A 21,826-nucleotide genomic window follows, 5' to 3' on the forward strand; every position below is an offset into this window, starting at 1 on the left:
TGAAACTTGACTGAGTCCCTGGGCAAAGAGAATGTGGGAGCTATTTTGCTCTATTCTTTCAGTAAAACTTCTACAAGTTTGTTATTATTTCAAAAGAAAAAGAAAAAAGGAAATTTACCATGACAAATTTAAACAAACAAACAGATAAGTACTCCTTAGTTTGGGTTTCCCAAAAAGCAGAACCAGTGCAGTTACCTGGGTGCAGTATTCATCTAGGAGGTGACACCAGATGGCTATTATGAAAAAGATAAGAGATAATAAGTGTTGGTGAGGATGTGGAGAGAAGGAGCCCTTGTGCACTGCTGGTGGGATTGTAAGTTGGTGCAGCCACTATGGAAACAGTAATGGAGGTTCCTTAAATAATTAAAAATAGAATTAACATATTGTATATCAATCCCGCTTCTGGGTATATATGCAAAGGAAATGAAATTAGGATCTTGAAGAGATATCTGCATTCCCATGTTCATTGCAGCATTATTCACAATAGCCCAGATATGGGAACTACTTACATGTCTGTGTATGAATGGATGAAGAAAATGTGATATATCTACACAATGGAATATTATTCAGCCATGAGAAAGAAGGATATCCTGTCATTTGCAACAACATGCATGAACCTTAAAGGTACTATGCTAAGTGAAGTAAGTCAGACAGAGAAAGACAAATGCTATATCATACCACTAATGTAAAAAGCCCAAATGCACAGAAACAGTAACTAGGCAGGGGGTTGTTTGCCAGGAGCTGGGAGCAGGCGGGGAATGGGGAGATGTTGGTTAAAGGGTACAAACTTCTACTTAGAAGATGAATACGTTCTGGGGATGTAATATATAGCATGGTGCTTATGGTTAACAGTACTGTAGTATACACTTGAAAGTTACTAAGAGAACAGATCTTAAATGTTCTCACTACAAAAAAGAAATGGCAATTATGTTAGGTAATAGAAGTGCTAACTAACACTACTGTAATGACCATTTTGTAATGTATGTGTTGTACAACATGTTGTACACTTTAAATTTATTCACTGTTATGCTTCCATTTCATCTCAATAAAGCTGGAAGAAATAATTTTACATATCTACTAGATTCCAGGCAATGTACTAGGTTCTAAACATACAATTATGAAAAAGACAAAGTTCAAATAATATTTTAGAAATAAGTATCATTTTTTAAAAGATTTTATGTATTTATTTGGGAAAGACAAAGATAGTGTCAGAGAGCACAAGCAGGGAGGAGAGGGAGAAGAAGGCTCCCTACTGAGCAGGGATCATGATCTGAGCTGAAGGCAGATGCTTAACCAACTGAGCCACTCAGGCACCCCAGAAATAAGTATCTTTAGCAAGGTGATGAAAATAAGACTGATGATTAAAAAAGAAAAATAGTCTTGCATGCACACACAAATGTAAAATCAGTGAAGAAAAAGATAGGTCAGTGTAATAAACATGGATGTCCACAAGATACAACAGGAAGTAAGTATGTCTGTTTCTTTGCTTAATTTGAACAGAGATAGGTAATTAGAAGACAAAATGAGATAGTGAGTTTCTACTCTTGGGAGAAAACCAATGAGCAGTAGGATTATCACCAAGAAATGACAGCACAGGGGCGTAACAAAGGGACTTAGTATCCCAAATCACTCCCCACACCACAAAGATAATATAAAGAAATAAACTTCCCTAACAGGGTCCCAGGGAAAATGGCGCTACCCTCCCTGGAGGTCAGAGCTGCAAGACCAGGAACAAAACGTAGAATACTTTCTTCAGTTTGCATAAATATGCAAATCCAAGCAGAAGTGTTTAAGAACTTCTGGGGTATATACAGTGATGTCCTGGAGTCAGCATGTACCAATTCATGAGAGCCTATGGCTAAATTTTCAGGAATTTTGCAATCCACAGTTTTTAAAAATGCACATTACAAAACAATAAATTATATAAGCTTACAATTAAGTTTCATTTTTTAAAAAGAGCATTGAGTACTTAAAATTTAACACTTCAAATTATAAATTTTACTATTATCCTGTGCTCTTGGGGTTTTCTGAGGTTTTTACACCTACTCTTATCTGTACGGTGGAAATACGATAATGATGTATGACTGCACATCTCTGCCCAACTCCATGTTCAGTGACATCATGTCAATAGTTTGGAATTGGTCAAGGTGGGAGTATTTACAACATAGAAATTGGCAAATGCTACAAATCACGCTTGGTTTCTTGTTTTGTTGTCTGTCTAGACTTAAAAATGTAATAAGGTAGAGTGAGCTGGAAAAGTCCAGTAGCTGGCCCAAAGTTACAGCACGAGTAAGAGCCACGTTTTAATCCTGGACTGTTTTTCTCCACATTCATGGAACTTAGCCAGATTTTATCCCAATAGAATCACACAGGCCTGAGATAGGATCAGCCTTATGTTTGAGTAAGCAAGGAGGCTAATTCTAATAGGACCTGAGAATCTCATCGTGTTCTATGAGCCTCCAAATATAGCCCCATGTTTCTTCAACCACATTCACCTGTCTCCTACCTGTCTGTCCATCATTCTTTACCTGATTTGATATTCGCACCATCAGTCTTATTCTGGGTGACTGCTGTTGTCTTACATTTTTTAAATGTACTCATAGTGGGGCAGGGAGCAGGGTCTGGGATGTGGGTGGACATTTCTCTGCTAGGGAAGAATTCTCGTCAGGCCTCTTCTCACTAAGCAGCTTCACATGAATCCATGTATTACTTACTTCTTTAAAAGCTGCAGAGACTGATTCTAAGGCTTTAAACTGTATGGAAATACATTCATGAGTGAAAGTGAGGTTGCTGGGAGTGGGAGAGGGGGTGCAAATGCACGAACTCAGGGTTATAGGTCTTAGTTGGATGAAGTGAGGCAGGCCCCTTCGGAGGAGTCACTGATGAAACTCCTGAAGAAAATGGACAGGGAATGAAGTAAGGAAATAGAAGTGGTGGGGTGCCTACACTCAACTTTGCAAACCTTACAGTTTTAATTGGGGCAGAAAGATTATAAGATGCTTCTAGGCTGAGGTCCTCTGGGTTCAGGTGGGTAGAAACTTCCACTAGCATGCAGAGGGTCCATATTCCTTATTCTGGCTTCTGGAGCCCTGGCTTTTATATTCTCTCTTTGATCATTTTTTTTTTAACTTTCCCCTAATATTTGTCTTTGATCTAATTAACCTTCCTATTTCCCCACCAACAAGGCAAGACTCTCCAAGGGCCAGCATATTCCTATATTTAAGATGTGTCAACTATTAGTAAAAGTTCAATCAATACATGTGTAGGCTATCAATTACTATTTTGATGGCATCAGATTTTTTTAATTCATTTGACTTAATTGGATAATCATCTGACCAAATTTTCTGGTTGTTTTGATACCAGGCAGGCATATTCAAATAATGTTATCAATTATCTCTTATCTGCTTTTTTTTTTTTCAGACTGAATTGTCCTGATACCTGTAACTCCTATGCCTAGAAAGTATATTCTGGTGTCTTATTTTCCTTGCATTCCTGTGAACTTACTCACAATATTCACATCCTTCATGTTTGGGACATCAAACTTTAGGCAAATCTATATGATGCAAAATTCCCATATAATAAAAAGGCCAAAAATCAGATATTTCCAAATACATGTACTCTGGGTATGTGTGTATGCACATGTGTATATGTGTATGTTTATACAGATATATTTGACATTGTAGAAATAGAGCATCTGGTATTTTCATCCAGATGTTTGACATTATGTAGTTACTATAATCCAGCCAGCTGTGTGCTTTAGGTCACTTTTTTTTTCTTTTTTGTTCATTGATGAGTATAACATGCAGATAATCAAAAGAGTTGTTGCAATCATGACAGAGTACATCTATCATTTCTCCTTGATCTACCATATTAGATTAGCTTAAAAGGATTTGGTTTTAAGTAGGACACATTAGTCATTATCCACTAAGTACCTTCTTGTCTTCAAGTTATTTGCAAATTGATTATATCAGGGTTTCTGCCAGTATTTTCTTAAGTATCCAAGTGAAGGTTACTTGTCTGTTCTGCTTGTTATATGACTCGTGACTTCATTTAGTCCTCTACTGGTGACAGATTTCCCTGTTAACACTTCAAGATAAAACCTTTAGGGAACCTGACATATGAATAAAAAGAATGCATTAAAACCAAAGTTGGTGGAGTTGTTGCTATTATTAGAGTTCTACATATGAAATTCTGCCAGTATTTCAAATGCATACTGAATGCTTAAAATTACCATGACCATTCTTAGTTGTGTATTTAATATCAGACTTAGGAAGCAAGATTGTGACAGATTCTCAGTTTACTACTTTTTACAACCACGAAACATGGTGGACTTTGCAATTTTTTTAAGTGACAATGTCCTAGAAGGACCAAAAAGTGGAAAATTATAATAATTTCTAAAGTTTTTCACTTTATATATAGATTAAATTATATATAACAAAGTCAATGTCATTTCATGAGTGGTGTGATTTGATACACAATAATATGTTATCTCCTAAGATAAGTGTCTGCACTTAAAAATTAAGTTAATTTTACATAGTGATTTATCTGGAAGAAAGCATGGTATAAAAGGAATAGGAATGGAATTAGGCATCCCATAGACCTGGTTTGAGTTTCAGCTGGCCCACCTATAAGCTGTGTGACCTTCGACAAGTAACTGAAGCTCTTGAAGCCCCTCGTTTCTTCATCAATAAGTGAGGGTGGTATTACCTATCTCATCAATTTGTAATGAGCTTAAAGGATATAACATATTTAAGTTCACAATATCTGACACAGAGTAACTGATAAGCCAACATGAGGATTCTAAAGATACATAGGTGTTTTTTTTTTATTATGTTATGTTAGTCACCATACAATACATCATTAGTTTTTGATGTAATGACACATGAAAAGATTCATAGGTTTTCTGAAGAGGGATGAGAACTATGATGGGAAAATCTGCCAAACCATTTTAACAATGGCTTGCTCATTTCATTAGCACAGGGTCAATGTGATGGCATGTGAATCACCTTTATGTGGTTTCTGGGACATAGTCATGTCCAGTTTGATGAAGTCAGATTAACATTGTATTATTGGTGTTATCAGGTTAGGCAGAACTACCCACATAGGAGAGTTATACTACATACATGAGCTCTAAGATTACTTTTAGACATGGATCAAACAGTATTCAGAGGTAGGAAGGGTAGGAGCTGGGATGAAGGAAGGATGGTCCTGAAATATAAATTTAAGATTTTCACTAAAATAAAGATCATCAAGAAATGTTTTCATCACCTATATCTTTTTCTAAAATCCATATGAAAATAATATCAGTATCTCTAGGTTTCTGCCATATGGGATCTGAATAATTTTTGCTATAATGAAGATCCTATTATCATTCAATAGGTGAGTAAAGTTTCTTTTGTTCCAGAAACTATTTGTAAGCACCTACTGTATACTAGGGGGAAGATAAATGTGCTTGAGAAACAGAGTCATAGACATTTAACCTCAATTCAATATATTATAAAAATAACTTTCTACTGCAAAATATAATTACAAGATACTGTGTTCAACTAGAATTGATTACTCTGTATACAAGGACTTCTCAGAGAGGCATTATATGAGATAAATTTTGAAGAATGAGTAAGAGTTCACCAAGTTCACCAAGACCATGGTGTACGACTCCAATAAGCAGCACCATCATGTTATATATATAAATGGTGACCCCTGAGTTTGTGTTCCTGAGAAACTCTTTTGTATATCAGTTAGGATGCCTTCAGATGCAAGTAAACAGAACATTACAGAAAATGGCTTAATTAATAGAAGGTTTTAGGGGTGTCTGGGTGGCCGAGTCAGTTAAACGGCTGCCTTTGGCTCAAGTCATGATCCTAGGGTCCTGGGATCTAGACCCACAGCATCGGGCTCCTTGCTCAGCAGGGAGTCTGCTTCTCCCTCTCCCTCTGCCCTTCTCCCCACTCATGTTCTCTCTCTCTCAAATAAACAAATAAAATCTTTAAAAAAATTAATAGAAGGTTTTATTTTCTCAAAATCTAAAATAAGTGGTCCTGAGGTGGTTCAGGTGCATGGCTATTTCAGTCAAGATCTTCCATGATTTCACTCTGTTGTGGTCAGCATGTTGGCTTTTGTCCTTGGGCTTACCACCAGATGGTCATAAGACAGTTTCTAAAGTTCCAGAATACTATCCAAAATACAGGAAGAAAATGGAGCAGGTGAGAACACTCTTTGAATGTATCTTAATTTTATTTTTTAAAGGGAAGAAAATCCTTCACAGATGTCATCCAGATGTTACTCTTACACCTCATAGGCCAGAACTTACAAATAACTAGTATCAGTTACAAGAGAGATTGAAAAGGCAAGTAAGTTAAGTATTTTTTAACCTCTATTGTGCAAAGCACTCTCTACTAGGAGGAAAAAAATAAAGAAAAGGAAAGCTCTTGCATAGGCAACCCACAGTGTCTCCAGGCTATTCTAAGGTGAAAAGAGTTTAGGCTTTTAGTCTCCAGAACTAGACACTTTGACAAATATTAAGGTTTTCTTGTCAGTGTCTGCTAAAACTATACTTAGGTTCTAATAACTTTTAGTATTATTCTTCCCTTTCTCAAGAGTAGTATGCTTCAGCTAAACATCCTCTTTTTATTCTACCAAAATTACCTATGAGATAGGTATTATTACAGTTAATATCTGCAGAGGAGAAAACTGGGGCAAAGAGGGGTAAAGCAACATAGCCGGCAAGTAATTAAATAATGAAACCCAGAAATAGTCCCAGGTCTCCTGACTCTGAGACCAATCTTTTTTTTCTGTGATGCCTTAAATGTTTATATTTTCACATTATTTTCATATATATATATTATGTTTATACTTTCAAGTATGATATTATAGTATAAAATGGTAAAGGATGATATAGTATTTTAATTATATACAGTATGATACAGTTTAGTACTATAACAAAGAATAATAGTTAATCTCTGCCATATTTCAAACTATTATAGCCCAAGACAGACTAATCAGCTTCATGGGAATTATTCATTATAGGCTTAAAGGTAGTTCTGTTCAATAGGGCACGCTCTGTTCCAGGAGCCCATCATCTTCCCAGTACAGCCTGAGAGAAATAAAAAAGTTGGCTCTCACTCCAAAAGTAGAAGAGTTCGGGAAATGACCTGGGTATGAGGGCAACCAAGCATAAGAAAGGTGATTTGAAAAGCAAGAACTCTACATTCCTTGGACCTCTTTCCCTCCTTTTGTCCTCTAGTTTGCATCTGTCCATGGGGAGTAACAAAAATCACCAGCAAATCAAAGGAACACGTTGTGCCAAGAGATAAGATGAGCCTTGAAAAGCCTACAAGGAGCTAAGATGTGTTTCACCCCTGGGGAAGAGACTGCATGGGCCATTTGAAAACTCTCTGAGATGGACTCTACACTCAAGATCAATAGATTTAATATCCGATAGCACCAGCCATGGTCGCCATGGTGAGCAAGTCTCTGGCTATAATTACAAGGTTCGGCTGGATGTAATGCAGGGAGAAATTCTTTATGAACAAAACAGGTTTGGCACCCTTATAAAGCTCGTACGCAGCATATTTCTCAGTCAGGGACAATTCAAAAGATGGTGCCTTTGAAGATAAAGTAGAAACCAGAGTAACTAGGTCATTTCATTCTGGGGTTTTCAAAAACTATTCTAAATCAGGCTAGGTTCTAAATAGTTCCCAGTGTCTGTAGCTATAATTCTGGACTGTGGCTGAGTATTTACTTGACCTCATTTTCCAACATAAAGAATTATCTATTAGACAAGTAAAAATAGAATTTCCCCAAAGCAAGCACACTTTGGTCAGGGAAGAACCCATTCCAGTGGAACCCTGTAGCAAAGCATTTAAGGAATGGGAGAGGTCAATGACAGAGTTTCCCTAAAACGTTATCATGTATTTTTAAAAAGAGTGTGCCAAAAGAAGTGGTAGAATGTCATGTTTCTGAGTCATAGGCTGTTTAGTATGCTTTGATCATGCAGATTATTGTGCAGTTGCTCAAAAAAAAACTGTTTCAAGATAGGCAGTTGAGCTTTTTGACTGAACCATATATACTCTGAAAATTCAAAGATTATATAAAGCCTACAGATTGGTGGCAAGCCTCAGAAATAGAGCAAATGGTTGATGTGGCTTTTTAAATTAAACTTTCTATTTTTGAAATAACTGTAGCTTCTTCTGCAATTGTAAGAAATAAGAGAGAGATAGAGTACTCTTGATCCAGTTTCCTCCAATGGTAATATCTTGCCTACCTAGAGTACAATATCACAACCAACATATTAACAGTGATATGATTCTTCAACCTTGTTCAGATTTTCCTAGTTTTATATGCATTCATATGTGTGTGTGTGTGTGTGTGTGTGTGAGTGTCTGTGTAGTTCCACAGAATTGTACATATGTAGAGGTTCATTTATCCACCAATACAGTCAGTCAAGATACAAAACAACTCCATCGCCACAAGGGTCCATCATGTCGCCCTTGATGTAGAGTTTTAATAACCTGTGAAGGAGAGGTGAGAACTATATCATTATTTAAATTAAGTGGGAGAGGGGTGCCTGGATGGCTCAGTCGGTTGAGCATCTAACTCTTGATTTCCACTCAGGTCATGATCTCAGCATCCTGAAATCGAGTCCCGTGTCAGGCTCCGTGCTCAGTGGGGAGTCTGCTTGTCCCTCTCCTTCTCCCTCTGCCGCTCCCCCAACTCACATGTGCTCTTTCTTCCTCTCTCAAATCAATAAAAAGCTTTAAAAAAACAATTAAGTGGGAGAAACAAACTAACAAAAGCAATGCATTTTAACATGTACATTTGTAAGTTCCTTTCAATTTCTATTATGTTCATATTTCCCCCTGAATTATTTAAAAATATAATTAATCTGACCTTGCATAGTTTTGCTATTTTTATATAATCATTTTAAGATATATATTTAGCTGTTAATCAGTTATTTCCTCTATAAAATATATGACCCATCAATTATATGCCTGGGTATTCATCATAGAGAAATGAAAATTTATGTTCTCCCAGGAACCTCTACATGCACATTCATAGCAGCTTTATTTTTAAGAGTCAAAAGCTAAAAATAACCCAAACTATGGTACATCCATAAAATGGAATACTACTCAGCAACAAGCAGGAATGAACACTGATACACACAACTTGAATGGATCAGCAGTATGCTGAGTGAAAAAAAAAAAGCCATCCTCTATGATCCCATTTATAAAACAGTCCCAAAATAACAAAATTTTTGTGATGGAAAACAGATCAGTGTTGCCAGAAGTTAGGATTAGGAAGAGGGTATGACTTAAAGAAATAGCACAATGGAGTTTCTTTATGGTGATGGAACAGGTATGTATTCTTATTATGGTGGAGATCACACATATCTACACATGTAATAAAATTTCACACAACCATATAACCTCCCCGAAGTGTTTACATGTATAAAATGGGTGAAATCTGAATTAGGTGTGCAGTTTAGTTCATGGTACTCTACCCATGTGAATGATCTGATTTTAATAATGCCCTATGGTTATCTAAGATCTTGTCATTGGGGGAAGCTGCCAGGGAGGATAAACAGGAACTCTCTGTGCTAATTTTGCAACTTCTTGTGAGTCTAAAATTATTTCAAAATAAAAAATGAAAACAAAAAATTACCTTCTCAAATTTATAGAGAAGTAAATTAAGATTCAAACAGGCTAAATAAACTGCCCTTATAAAGAAGCCCTCAAGCTAGTAAAAGGCCAAACTGGAATTTAAACAGCAGGACTTCTGACTCATGTGACTACGGGAACTTAAATTATTTTTATTTTTTTAAAAGATTTTATTTGTAAGTAATCTCTACATCCCACAGTGGGGCCCGAACTCAGGACCCTGAGATCAAGAGTCGCATGCTCCACCAAATGAGCCAACCAGGCACCCCTAAACTGATTTTAAATAAAATTAAAAATTCAGTTCCCCAGTTGCTCTAGCCATATTTCAGGGACTCAGTATCTACATGTAGCTAATGGCTACCACATTAGACAGTGCAGACAGAGAACATTTCTGTCATCTCAGAAAGTTCTAATGCACAGTGTTGCCTAAAGTAATACACAGTGACTCACTAATTTGTCTTCCTTGACTTTTTCCTACCTCTCACACACACAATCATGTTATTTTAAAAGACTCCATGTCTCAAATGTGCCCCTGACATCTGAAATGAGGATAGCAGCATTGAGTTATTTTCAAAACAACTACGCAGAATCCAACTATAGTAGAACCCTGATGTCTTTTACATAAACATTTCAAATTTTATGATTATGCCATTAACACCATGTCATGTTTAATATGATTAAGAATTGCAATAGGCAGGAGTACCTTTAAGGAGCACCTCCTAAAATGTCTACATCCTAATCCCCAAAACCTGTGAATATTAAATTCCATGAAAAAAGGGCAAGTAGCAGATAAAGTTTGCTGACCAGCTGACCTTGGATGGGTAAATTATTTTGGGTTATCCAGGTGAGCCCAATGGCATCACAAGGTCCTTAAAAATGGAAGAAGGAGGGAGAAGAGTCAGTGTCAGAGTGATGCGGAGGGAGAAAGACTTGACAGGCTATTGGTGGCTCCGAAGATGGAAGGTAACCGCATGCCCAAGGAATGCAGGCAACCTCTAAAAGCTAGAAAAGGCAAGAAAACCAGTTCTTCTATAGAGCCTCCAAAGAGGAATGCAGCCCTGCCAACACCTTGAATTTAACCTGCTCAGAGTGATTTTTGGATTGATAACTTCCAGAACTTTAAGATGATACATTTGTGCTGTTTTTTAAGCCACTAAGTTTGTCATAATTTCGTACAACAGCAATAGGAACCTAATATAGAAGTTTCCTAAAATTCAATATTAATGGATGTAACTCTTGCTTAGTTATTTAATTCTATTTCCTTTTTTTTTTTTTTTGTAGTTGTAGAGAAGCAGATTTTAAAAGAATTAGTGGTATTTTGAGTCTCAGGAGTTCTTGTATGAAGACACTGAGGCTTCAAATCGGCCCCTTGGCCTAGAACCGCACAGGAGGGAATGGTGGGTCTGCGGAGGAGGAGAGCAGACCTTGAGCTACGTCTCCATGCACAGAGTTGCTAACGCAGCGTGGTTCTTTGCCTGAAAATGACACTGAAGTTCTCAGCACTGAGGATAAAATTAGCTAATCTATTTGGCTTCATGAAAAGGACAAGGAAATGATATAATCTTTAAGAACAGTGGAAGAGTATGCACAATTCTACTTAAAATAGCAATAAGACAATTGTTCTGTTGTGTCAAATTACTGAGATTATATGTTATCAGATGAGATTTTATTTTTCATTTTGGCATTTCTGAAAAATTCAACGTGCTTCTAAAGACAAAAAGGTCAACAAAATATTGAATGTTAGTATCAAAATAGGAAAGTGGGTCTAATACATTTGAAATGGGAGGAAATTTTCTGGGACATGTGCTAAAATACATCCTAGAGTTTTCATATGATGCACCAAAAAATTATGATTTAATGAGGGCTAAGAAACTACCTCAAAACTTCCCAAAAACTTTCACACTTTTGCGTGTACCTGAAATTTCCACATTATTTGCTCATTTTGTTTGAGGCTTTAATGGCCAATGTTAAAGTGAAAATATATAGAGAGAGAGACAGTTTCTTAGTCAGTGTTTTCAGGAAACCTAATCTTAATGTGCCTTCCAAGAGCTCTGAACTTCCTCTGTCTGCTCTCAGAGCCCCTGAGATCCACTGCATGTCACCTATTCAGAGGCAAGGATCTGGCTTCCTACCACACACCTCAAACTCAACATGTGTCAAACAGCCATTCAAATCCTTCTCCACCCCAACCCTGTCTTTCTCCCATCCATTCAAGCTGGAAAGCTCAGTTATCCAGAGACGCCCCACCTTTCCTCTCACCACTTCCAGCTCATCACCAAATCCTCGCAATGCCTCCTCCTCTGTATATCTCTCTGGTCCACACACTCCCTTCCATATCCAGTTCTGGAGCCTCCATTCATCTCATTGGTTCACATCTAAACACTCATCAGTCTCTCCTAACCAATCTGGTCAATGAAAAGGATTTATTACCACAGGAGTTATGGAAAGGATTTATAATCAATATTTCATTTAAAAATATTCTGCATCCGTGTTACCTGAAAATCACTGTGGGAAGTCATACCCCTTGTTATCAAGAAGTTTAAAATGAAGTGGGAAACAATGGTAATGTATAACAATCATAAAAATTACTACAGTTATCATTTACTGAGTATCTCCTATATTCTTGACATTATTACAGATGCTTTCTGTGTATTGTCCCTAATAATCATAACAGCCCTACAAGGTAGGAACTATGCTCATTTTACAGATGAGAAAATGGAGGCTCAGAGATGTTACTAGTTTGCCAAGATCTTGCAATCTTAAGGGGAGTATAAACCGTATATTCTTTTTTTTTTTTTTTAAGATTTTATCTATGTATTTGAGAGAGAGCACCGACAGCGAAGAGAGGAAGAGGGAGAGGGAGAAGCAGACTCCCCACCGAGCAGGAGCTCAACACAGGGCAATCCCAGGACCCCGGAATCATGACCTGAGCCAAAGGCAGATGCTTAACCAACTGAGCTACCCAGGTGCCCTAAACCTGAGATTCTTAAGGGCAGAGGCTGTAATTCAACTTTTTATTTTCTATTAATGCCAGAATAAAAGAATTTCAGACAAAATAGCAGCTGGCTTTGTAAATAATCATTAACAGTCTAAGTCAGAGGAAAACTATATCCTTTAAAATGGTTAAACAACTTCCATACCAAGGCCTCAGGTTTTCCCTATTTATGTTTGTGGACTTCTTTTCTCCCTGATATGCCTTTGTCCTATAATTTCTAGTTACTCTGATAAAGAAAATATATGGAGTTAATGAGAATTATTCCACAGGAATGTTGGGAGAACTTAATAAAAGAATGCTTGTGGATTGTCTACCACAATGCCTGACAAATAGTAGACCCTCTATAAGAAGTAGTCAATACAGCTTAATGGCTAAGAGAGTGGGCTCTGTAATCAGCCTCTTGCTACTACTTTACAAGCTGTGTGACCTTGGCTAAATCACTCAACCTCTCTGAAACCTGCCTCCTTACATGTAAAATGTGGCTAATAATATAATATTCATTCAATGGAATCGGATTTGGATAACGCATGTAAAGCACTCAGCCTAATTTAGTAAGGACTCAATAAATACTAGCTTTCAGCTGTTATCTCACCTTCTCCCCCAGAAAAGCAGTTTCAACAAAAGTGTTAACAGTGAAAAAAGAAATCAATGTCTGATTTTAATCCACTGCATTTATATATACACCAATCTGTTTTGCCAGAAGCTCACTGGCTCATCATCTGAACAGAAAGATATCAAATCATGAGATTTAGGAACTCAGAGAGAATCTTATCTGAAATCCAGCTCAATCTGGCCAAGTTTAGAAATGAAATGGAAGTTCATAAAAGGAAAATTGACTTCCCAATGTTGTAAAGCTTGTTTAACGTAGATCCAACAGTAGAATCTAGATCTCTAGGCTTGTAATCTCGTGCTCTTTCAACTACTAAGAAATGCACACCTTTTTAAAAGTCAGTTCAGCACCATCTCATATATTAGAAATAATAAAATGAATTACTAGTCATATTGTTCCAAAGTGTTTGGCTGACTATATTAAGTAAACTCTCTATAGCTAAGTTTAAAATTCAAGTAAAAGCAAATTTATATGTTCCTGAATATGTGTTCATGTTCCTTAAAAACAACATTAAAATATGAATATTCCTGTGAGTTAAAATTTTTAATGTTAAGTGAATTTTTTTAAAATCACTCATTAAATTCAGAAAGCAATTGACATTGATTAAAGTAAGGATGATCAACAAAACTTAGAAAAATAAAATAAGTATTTTAAAACCCTAAATCACACATGTTTTCTGCCCATAGGAAGATTCCCATTTCCTGATGGGGTAGATCACAAAGGAGCTTCACTACACACAATCTTCAACTATATCACCTTGGAATTAATAGTTTTAAATGTGAAACAAATGCGAGTCACACAATAAATACGCTCATTCATTATCCAATGACTATCGATCGAGCACTTCTTTGTTGCAGTAATGGTGGTAGAAGCCGGAGTCATAACAGTAAAATAAGACATGGTCCCTGTCCTCCAGAATCTTAGAAGATAATAGGAGAAGGAGACGAGAGATCAAGAAACTAAAATTCAGGGTAGTGGACATCAACCCCTAACATTTAGGATAACTGATACCAATAGCTAATATTTATTCAACACATATTAGATGCCAGGTAATATGCTAAGCACTTCCAACTTTCAGGCTGTTTCACAAAACTCTATGAGATGGCTGCTATTATTAGCTTCATTTTCCAAGTCAGGAATCTGAAGCCAAGAACTTACTAGAAAGCAGGGGATGTAGGAATCAAGTCGCCATTTGCTGTGTCCAAGCCCTATCTGTTAACAATGAGGACCACTGCCTAAGTGATAGATGGAGAAAATACTGTGCCAAAGATGAGGGGCTGAACCCAGTCGTGGTAGATAAGGGATCAGGATTCCTAGAAAGCAAATGAACATTGAGAGTTGACAGGGATTGTGCCAGTCAGAGAAGGATAAGAAAGACCTTTCAGGTGGACAGACCAGTATAAGAGGAACCACTTTCCCACTGACCTGAAAATTACCCTAAAAACATGACCTTCAAGTCCCTTCGTGATATGGCCTAGACCCATCTCTCAACACTACTCTTAGGCCTCAACTACAATTTAACATTTTTAACTTTTTTTTGCCCATAATGGAAACTTTATGGAAAAACTGACACCAAAATATAAGATCACTGTTGTAAACCTCAAAATTAAGCATAATTACATTATCTTGGTAGATTAACTGGAATTACTGAACTGATAATGCTTTCTGAAATATAACACAAATTCAAGAGGTTGTGTGGACCATTAGTGTTGCTTTCTTCTAAATGAACACCCCTCCGTGAGTCTGGCCCTTCTCCTGTTGGCTGGCACAACACTGTTGAACAGCCTACACAAAGAACCAGCCTCTGAGCATGGCTGAAAACCATGGTAATCTTGTAGCAATCTGGACATTTTATATCCATAAAATAGGAATTTGGGCTCTGAACTTTTTAACATTTTTAACATTTAACATTTTTCAGAGAACATTGCTTCACAGAACCAAGTTTACCTTCCCTGCTGGGCCTCTGGGCATGCCATTCTTCTGTCGAGATTAGAACTCTGCTCCTAGATAAAGCTGAGCCATTCTGCAGGTCTCAGCATAGACACTGTTTACTCCAGGAAGTCTTCCAAGAGCTCTGTCCAGGCCCTTCTCAAATTGCATTTAGGGCCCCTATCATTCATGCCTATGGCCCCCTGCATTTCTGTCACCACAGCACTAAGCAGAATGTTAAATCCACATTCAAACATCTACCTTCTCTCTGATACTGAAAACTCCAGTGAGCAAGGTCTGTTTGACTCATCACTGTAATTCCAGAACCTGGCACAATGCCAAGCACGTAGTAGGCACTCAATAATTATTTGTAGAAGGAGTTAAAATATCTAAATTTGTAGAGTAATATCCCCACCTTGTGGCCTTTTGGAAGACTCTGATAAAGTCACGATACCCTGCTGTTTTCAATACCGGAAGCACAGGTAGGCCCTGGCAATCCTTGCTCCCACGCACTGAAGGAAATGAAAGTAAAAGTGATATACCACCTGTAAGGTCCATGCTTCCTACCTTTAGGTGAGACAAGGCAGAAGAAATATTTGGAAGGGAATAAACCTGAAAGTGCTGTTGTATACAGCAGTGAAAGTACACTCAAACCAGACAAACCAGTTCCCTTGTCTGCTTCCATTTTTGAAGCGAAAGATTTTATTCAGGTTTGCCTTCTGGAAGGATGTCTTCCAAGCACATATTTCCTCATGGACTGAGTCATTCTCAGTCAGACTCACAACCTTCTTAGAACCATAGCACCTCAGATGGAAGGAAAGAGCCCATATTTCAGAAAGAAAGCACCCAGCTAGCAAGCGGCACTGCTAGAACAGAATCCAAACCAGATGGCTGCTAAACCTCAGTTGGATTTGATAATAATTAAACAGTGATTAGTTAGTGTGCCATGGAATGTATTGATGGCATTTATTATTATTATTACTTTTATTATTATTATTATTATTGACTCATCATAATTAGAATGTAATTTTTCTATGAATGATCCAGAAGTGGGTGGTGGCACATAAATTAAAGCAATGCCCAAAAGGGGATGCTTTGAAAATGTGTATTCATCCCCAAAATAATAATCTAAAACTTCAGAATCTTGGACAATTCTGAGAGAAATGAGGCTTAAAGGAAGACTCATTCTAATTAAAATGAATACAAAATTGAAAAAGACTTTGACTTCCCCTAAATAATTATCACTAGCACCTCCTGCAGCACTTCCTGTGCACCATAAACTGGATTTACATGGATTAATCTACTTGCTTTCACAAGCTCCCCAGTACTGTAAGTAGATGCTGTCGTTCATCTCATCTAAAAAGAGGAAGATGGGCGCCTGGGTGGCTCAGATGGTTAAGCGTCTGCCTTCGGCTCAGGTCATGATCCCAGGGTCCTGGGATCGAGTCCCACATCAGGCTCCCTGCTCCTTGAGAGCCTGCTTCTCTCTCTCTCTCATGAATAAATAAATAAAATCTTTAAAAAATAAAAATAAAAATAAATAAATAAAAAGAGGAAGAGACCGAGCAAAAGGGGGCTAAGGAACTGCTTAAAGTCCCTCGTGAGTAGACGTGGACCTGAGATGCAAGGTGCCTGAGTGGAGAGCTCTTGCTTCTGTGGCCCTTTGCAAATGTGAAAGTTAAACCCTTCCTTTCTGTCAGTTTGTCACCAGAAAACCTTCTTTTGAAGATGTGTTATAGTAATGACCTCACTTCCTTTCAGACACTCTGTGGATATTTTCTTAGTCTTTTCACTTAATAGAGATTTCTGGCATGGAAATAAGCCACAGTAAAGTCAAAACCACACTGGATTTGGTGTTGAAATACACAGGCTTTGGAATACTTGGATTTTCTAGTTTAGCAAAGGTCACTTAACCTCCTTCAAAGTTTCCTAATCTGTAAAACAAGAGCAACACCTATATCATGAAGTTGTTGAGAGAGTTTAATGAAATAATATATTTTAAAAGGCTGGGACATGGTGGGTGCTCAAATATTTTTTGGTTCTAATGGATGATTGTTCTTGGATTCCACAATACCCTCGAAAATTGGCAATGGCCCCTCCCATGCAAGAAGCCTGAGTATAAGGAGTTGGTCATTTAGACACTGGATTGATAGAAGGAACTTTGTGACTATTTTCAAACATTCTTGAAGGCCTTAGCAAAGTCCAGCAAAATATTTTCCCTCAATTTGGTCTCCTAAGCATACCAAATCCAGCACATTTCTGACTATGGGCCTACATTTGTTTAGCTCAACTTTATTTATTTTAATGATTTTATTTATTTATTTGACACAGAGAAAAAGAGAGAGCACAAGCAGGGGGAGTGGCAGGCAGAGGCAGAAAGAGAAGCAGGCTCCCCACTGAGCAGGGAGCCCAATGCAGGGCTCAATCCCAGGACCCTGGGATCATGACCTGAGCTGAAGGGAGATAGATGCTTAACCGACTGAGCCACCCACGTGCCCTAGCTCGACTTTAAAAAGTTAAATGACTCTTTAAGTCATCATCAAATGTAGAAGAAGCAAACAAGCCCAAATGAAAACATTCTTTGTGTATTTTTCATGCAGAATCAATCAACCCATGATGAGATTCATTCATTCAACACTCAGCAAACATTTATTGAGTGCCTACTATATTTGTTTTTAATAAAATATAATGCCAGGTGTTCAGAATATTTGAAGGTTGGTAAAGTTCATTTAATTGCAAATATTTTTATTCCCTCTCCAATCATTCTCTAAGAAAGGAATTCAGAGAGTGACAAGCTTAAGCTGTCTGTGAAAAAGCATAGAAATGACGGAACTCTCCAAAGTGACAACCTTCCTTTGCTAATGAGGTCTCCTCTCCCACAGCCTCCTCACTACATTTCCTTTGGTAACAGACACCTTCCTGTTCTGAATCAGCCACTTATATAATATGTTTAGGATTATGAATAAGTTTCTTTACCACACACTCTGCCCATTGGCACAGCCCAAGGACATGAAGTCAAACAAACAGATATTAGGCAAATGTTCTCTTATCTCTTGCCATAGAGATAAAAGAAAAAAAATGATTGAAAGAACAAATGAAGCCACCTGCTCTGAATTTTAACCAAAAAAATTAGGAACCTAAGGACTTTGAATACTGCTCTAAGCACTGAGGGCATTTCCATATTACTTGGTACAGGCAGGTATGCCTTAAGAACCAATGTTTAATTCAACAAAGCCTTAACTTTCCCCTCCTTTACTAATCTATAAAAGAAGGGGGATATTGGCCTTTCACTCATCTGTGGGTCAGGGAAATGGACAGAGGCAAAAGTGCTGTGTAAATTGAAGAAAACCACCCCAGTGTTCCATGAGTTTTACTGTATAGTTTTGACCATAGAAATCTCTTATACCCTCTATATTGATTGGTTTCAGAAGACAGGAGAGGGAATAATGAGAGGTAGGATGGAGTACAGGCAGAATAGTGCCCCCCAAAGATGTACACATCCTAATCTCTGGAATCTCTGAATATGGCCCCTTATATGATAAAATGGACATTATAGGTATGACCAAATTAAGCATCTGGAGATGGGAGAATATTCTGGGTTATCTGGCTGAGGCCAATGTAATCGCAAGTATCCTTACAAGAGGGAGTAGGAAGGTCAGAGTCAGTAATGGAAGTAATGGAAGATGGGATGGTAAAAGCAAGAAGGTGCAGTGACCCAAGGAAGAGACCCTAAGCCAAGGGGTGCTGGTAGCCTCTGGAAGCTGGGGAAGGCACGGAAACAGATTTTCTCTCAGAGCCTCCAGCAAGCCAGCCAGTGAAACTGGTTTTGGACTTCTGACCTAGAACAGCAAGATAATACATGTGTGCTGTTTTAAGCCACTGTGTTTATGGTAAAAATGGAACGGATACGAGTGGGAAGCTATGTTCTCTAGTGAAAAAGAGCAAAGGACTGAGGGTCAGAAAGACTTTGGCTCTGGTTTTAAGTTTGGCACTACTAGCCATGGGACCTTAAATGAGTCACATTACCTCTCAGGACGTTATTCATACACCACAGGGTTTAACTCCGGCTAAAGCTTTAGTCCCTTCTTGCTAGCCCTGAGAGTCTATGATGGGCACAATGCTAAGAGTACAGAACCACTTAACATCCTCCTCATCCTCCAGATGATATTCCAAAATTTAGTTTATATTCTCCCTGCCATTCCACCTCAAATGACTCTATAGCCAGGTCACAAATCCGACATTAGCACTAAAGATACAGTGGCATACAAAATTTATATCTAAATCCTGGGATGTATTTGCCTAGTACACAAGATTTTTTAAACACATGGTGCTTGCCTTAGGTAGTTTTATTTTAGAGAAAGAGCTTCTTAGTTCTAGCCAAACATATGGTCTGACAGTTCCACTACACCCACTGAGTGTTTATCTTCTCTGCTCCTGTGCAATAATTTTAATAAAAACTCTGTACCAGCCTTCACCCCAGGTGGTGAGCCAGCCCCACCTGTCTCTTCCTGACAGACTGTTAAACATAGATGCCTTCCAGCAACTAAAAGTCATTATTTTGCCTCCCCAACCTTTCTGCTTTTGCTCCAGGTAGCTGTTGCACAGAGTAGTATATTTAGAAACATGATGTCAGCTATTTCTTATCTTGCCATCTTTGAGATGTCCTGTGTCTTGGAATTTCCAACAAAACAGATCCCTCTTTGCAGCACTCCCCATTCTAAACACACAAAAGAAAATTAAATAGACTAAAGGAATCCCATTATTTTATCTGTGTTTCATCTTCTTCAGAATAAATAAGCCCGCCCAGGCACTTGGTGCTGGAAGTAAGCTAAGGAGGACAGCCAGGTGATGCTTTCCCTTTCACTGGCCCTGTACAAAGGATTTTTTTTGGTCTGAAACTGAGCTGTTAATTTCTTTTAATCAGACAGATCCTATGAGAACATTTTCACCAAAAATCAAAACAGATACCAAAATATACTGAGTACACGTTTAAGAACCAGATTCCAGGTACTTAGCAATTCTGAGAGTTCATGAGAGCACTCACTGTATTTTGTCAACTTAACAAAGAAATTTCTCCTGCCCTTTGTGAAGCTAGCAAACACGAGGATAAGAGAGAGTTAGATTTTTATATTTTTTTTCTCTCAGACTTTTAGAGGGGCAGGTTTTCTATATCAACTATCGTGAGGAATCTGGGGCCTCTGAAAGCTTGAATAATAATATGGGGGCCTTTTAGAATGTGGCATTAAAAAGGTTATAAAAACTATTTGGGATATTAAGATACAAGAGATATGCTAGGAGATTAACCATCACAGTACAGAAAGGCCTTTGTGATACTCCTCCTAAAAGGCCAGATGATAATGAAATCCTTTTCTCTCTTTCCCCCTTATTCGTAGGATCTGAAGCACTCACTTCACCTTCTCCTGCCCCTGCAGGCCTGTTCCATCCAGCAGTGGAACTAGATGAAGATGAGAAGGGCAAATAAACCACACTGGAGGCACAAAGGCAGAACTTTGCAGACACAGGCACAACAGAAATTCAATAATATTCTTTGTAGATAAACATTTATCTCCCTGAGAAGAGTTTAATTTTCTATTAGTGGAAATTATTCCACTTTTTCTATTTTTTACTTTGTTATGTAAAAAAGTAGATGAGTAAAAAGAACAACAACGATACAAAATAAAAAATCTGCAGTGTTTTTCATGTAGCCCTTGATTTTTTGTATCTCGCTGTCCCCAGATAGAAATCTAATGTTATCCATGAATCACTCTTGTGAAGGTCAAGGCTCTTGGTTGCAAGCAATGGAGACCAAATATCACTAACTTAATGAAGCGGTAAGGCATTTATTAAAAGAATATTGTGTTGCTAATTCAATCAACAGGAAGGCTAGAGAGGCCAGGCTGAGAAAATGGGCAGGGCCAGAGTATAGTGACAGCAGGGAACCAGGAACATTCTGTCAGGATGCCACCACCGGTTACTATCACCACCAATAGCTCAATGTTGCCACTACCAGACACTTCACGTCCTTGCCTCTAGAATTTTGACACTAACCACTGCCATTGCTGAGCTCCATGAAATCACCAAACTAGCACCAGGATGTATTTTTCACTAGCTCTGTTTGTAATTTTTTTATCACTATCCCAGGAATGCTGGAGGGCTCAAGCCTAGGTTATGGTGGCATACCCCAGCACCAGGGTCCAGGGAGGAGTGTCTGGCCATTTTAACTTCTATAATGGGAGATGAGGCTTCCCTTCTACCAAGGTTCACATTTGGGAGTATTTCTCACAAATACAGGGGTATTTCGATGCTGGGTAGCCAAGCATTAGCAGATGTCCAGCATAGTCCAGTACTCTTCTTACCTGATTTCTACATATAGTCCTCACTCAAAAATACTCCTGCTTCATAATGCTCCTCAAACAATCAAGCCTTCTTCAGTCCCTCCCAAACAAAGGAAGGTAACCTTCAGCCTTGCTAGTTACTGCCTCTAAATCAAAGTCTAAGATTTCTGAGTAATCTTTTTTCCTCCATTTCTGTTGAATGCCTATTTAATATTCTGCAGCATATGACCTGAAATGTAAAGTTAATCAACAAAACTTATTTAGAAATGGTATACAAAAAAGGTAGGAAAGAAAAAAGAAA

At 37.9% G+C, this 21,826-nt stretch overlaps 1 pseudogene; it reads right to left on the reverse strand.

Annotated features, from left to right (window-relative positions):
- Positions 1–14,964: 14,964 nt before the first annotated feature.
- On the reverse strand, positions 14,965–15,122 carry LOC110570298 (annotated as a pseudogene).
- Positions 15,123–21,826: the final 6,704 nt, after the last annotated feature.

This window comes from Neomonachus schauinslandi, chromosome 3 (genome assembly GCF_002201575.2).
Source record: "Neomonachus schauinslandi chromosome 3, ASM220157v2, whole genome shotgun sequence".
In the NCBI taxonomy this organism is placed as follows: Eukaryota; Metazoa; Chordata; class Mammalia; order Carnivora; family Phocidae; genus Neomonachus; species Neomonachus schauinslandi.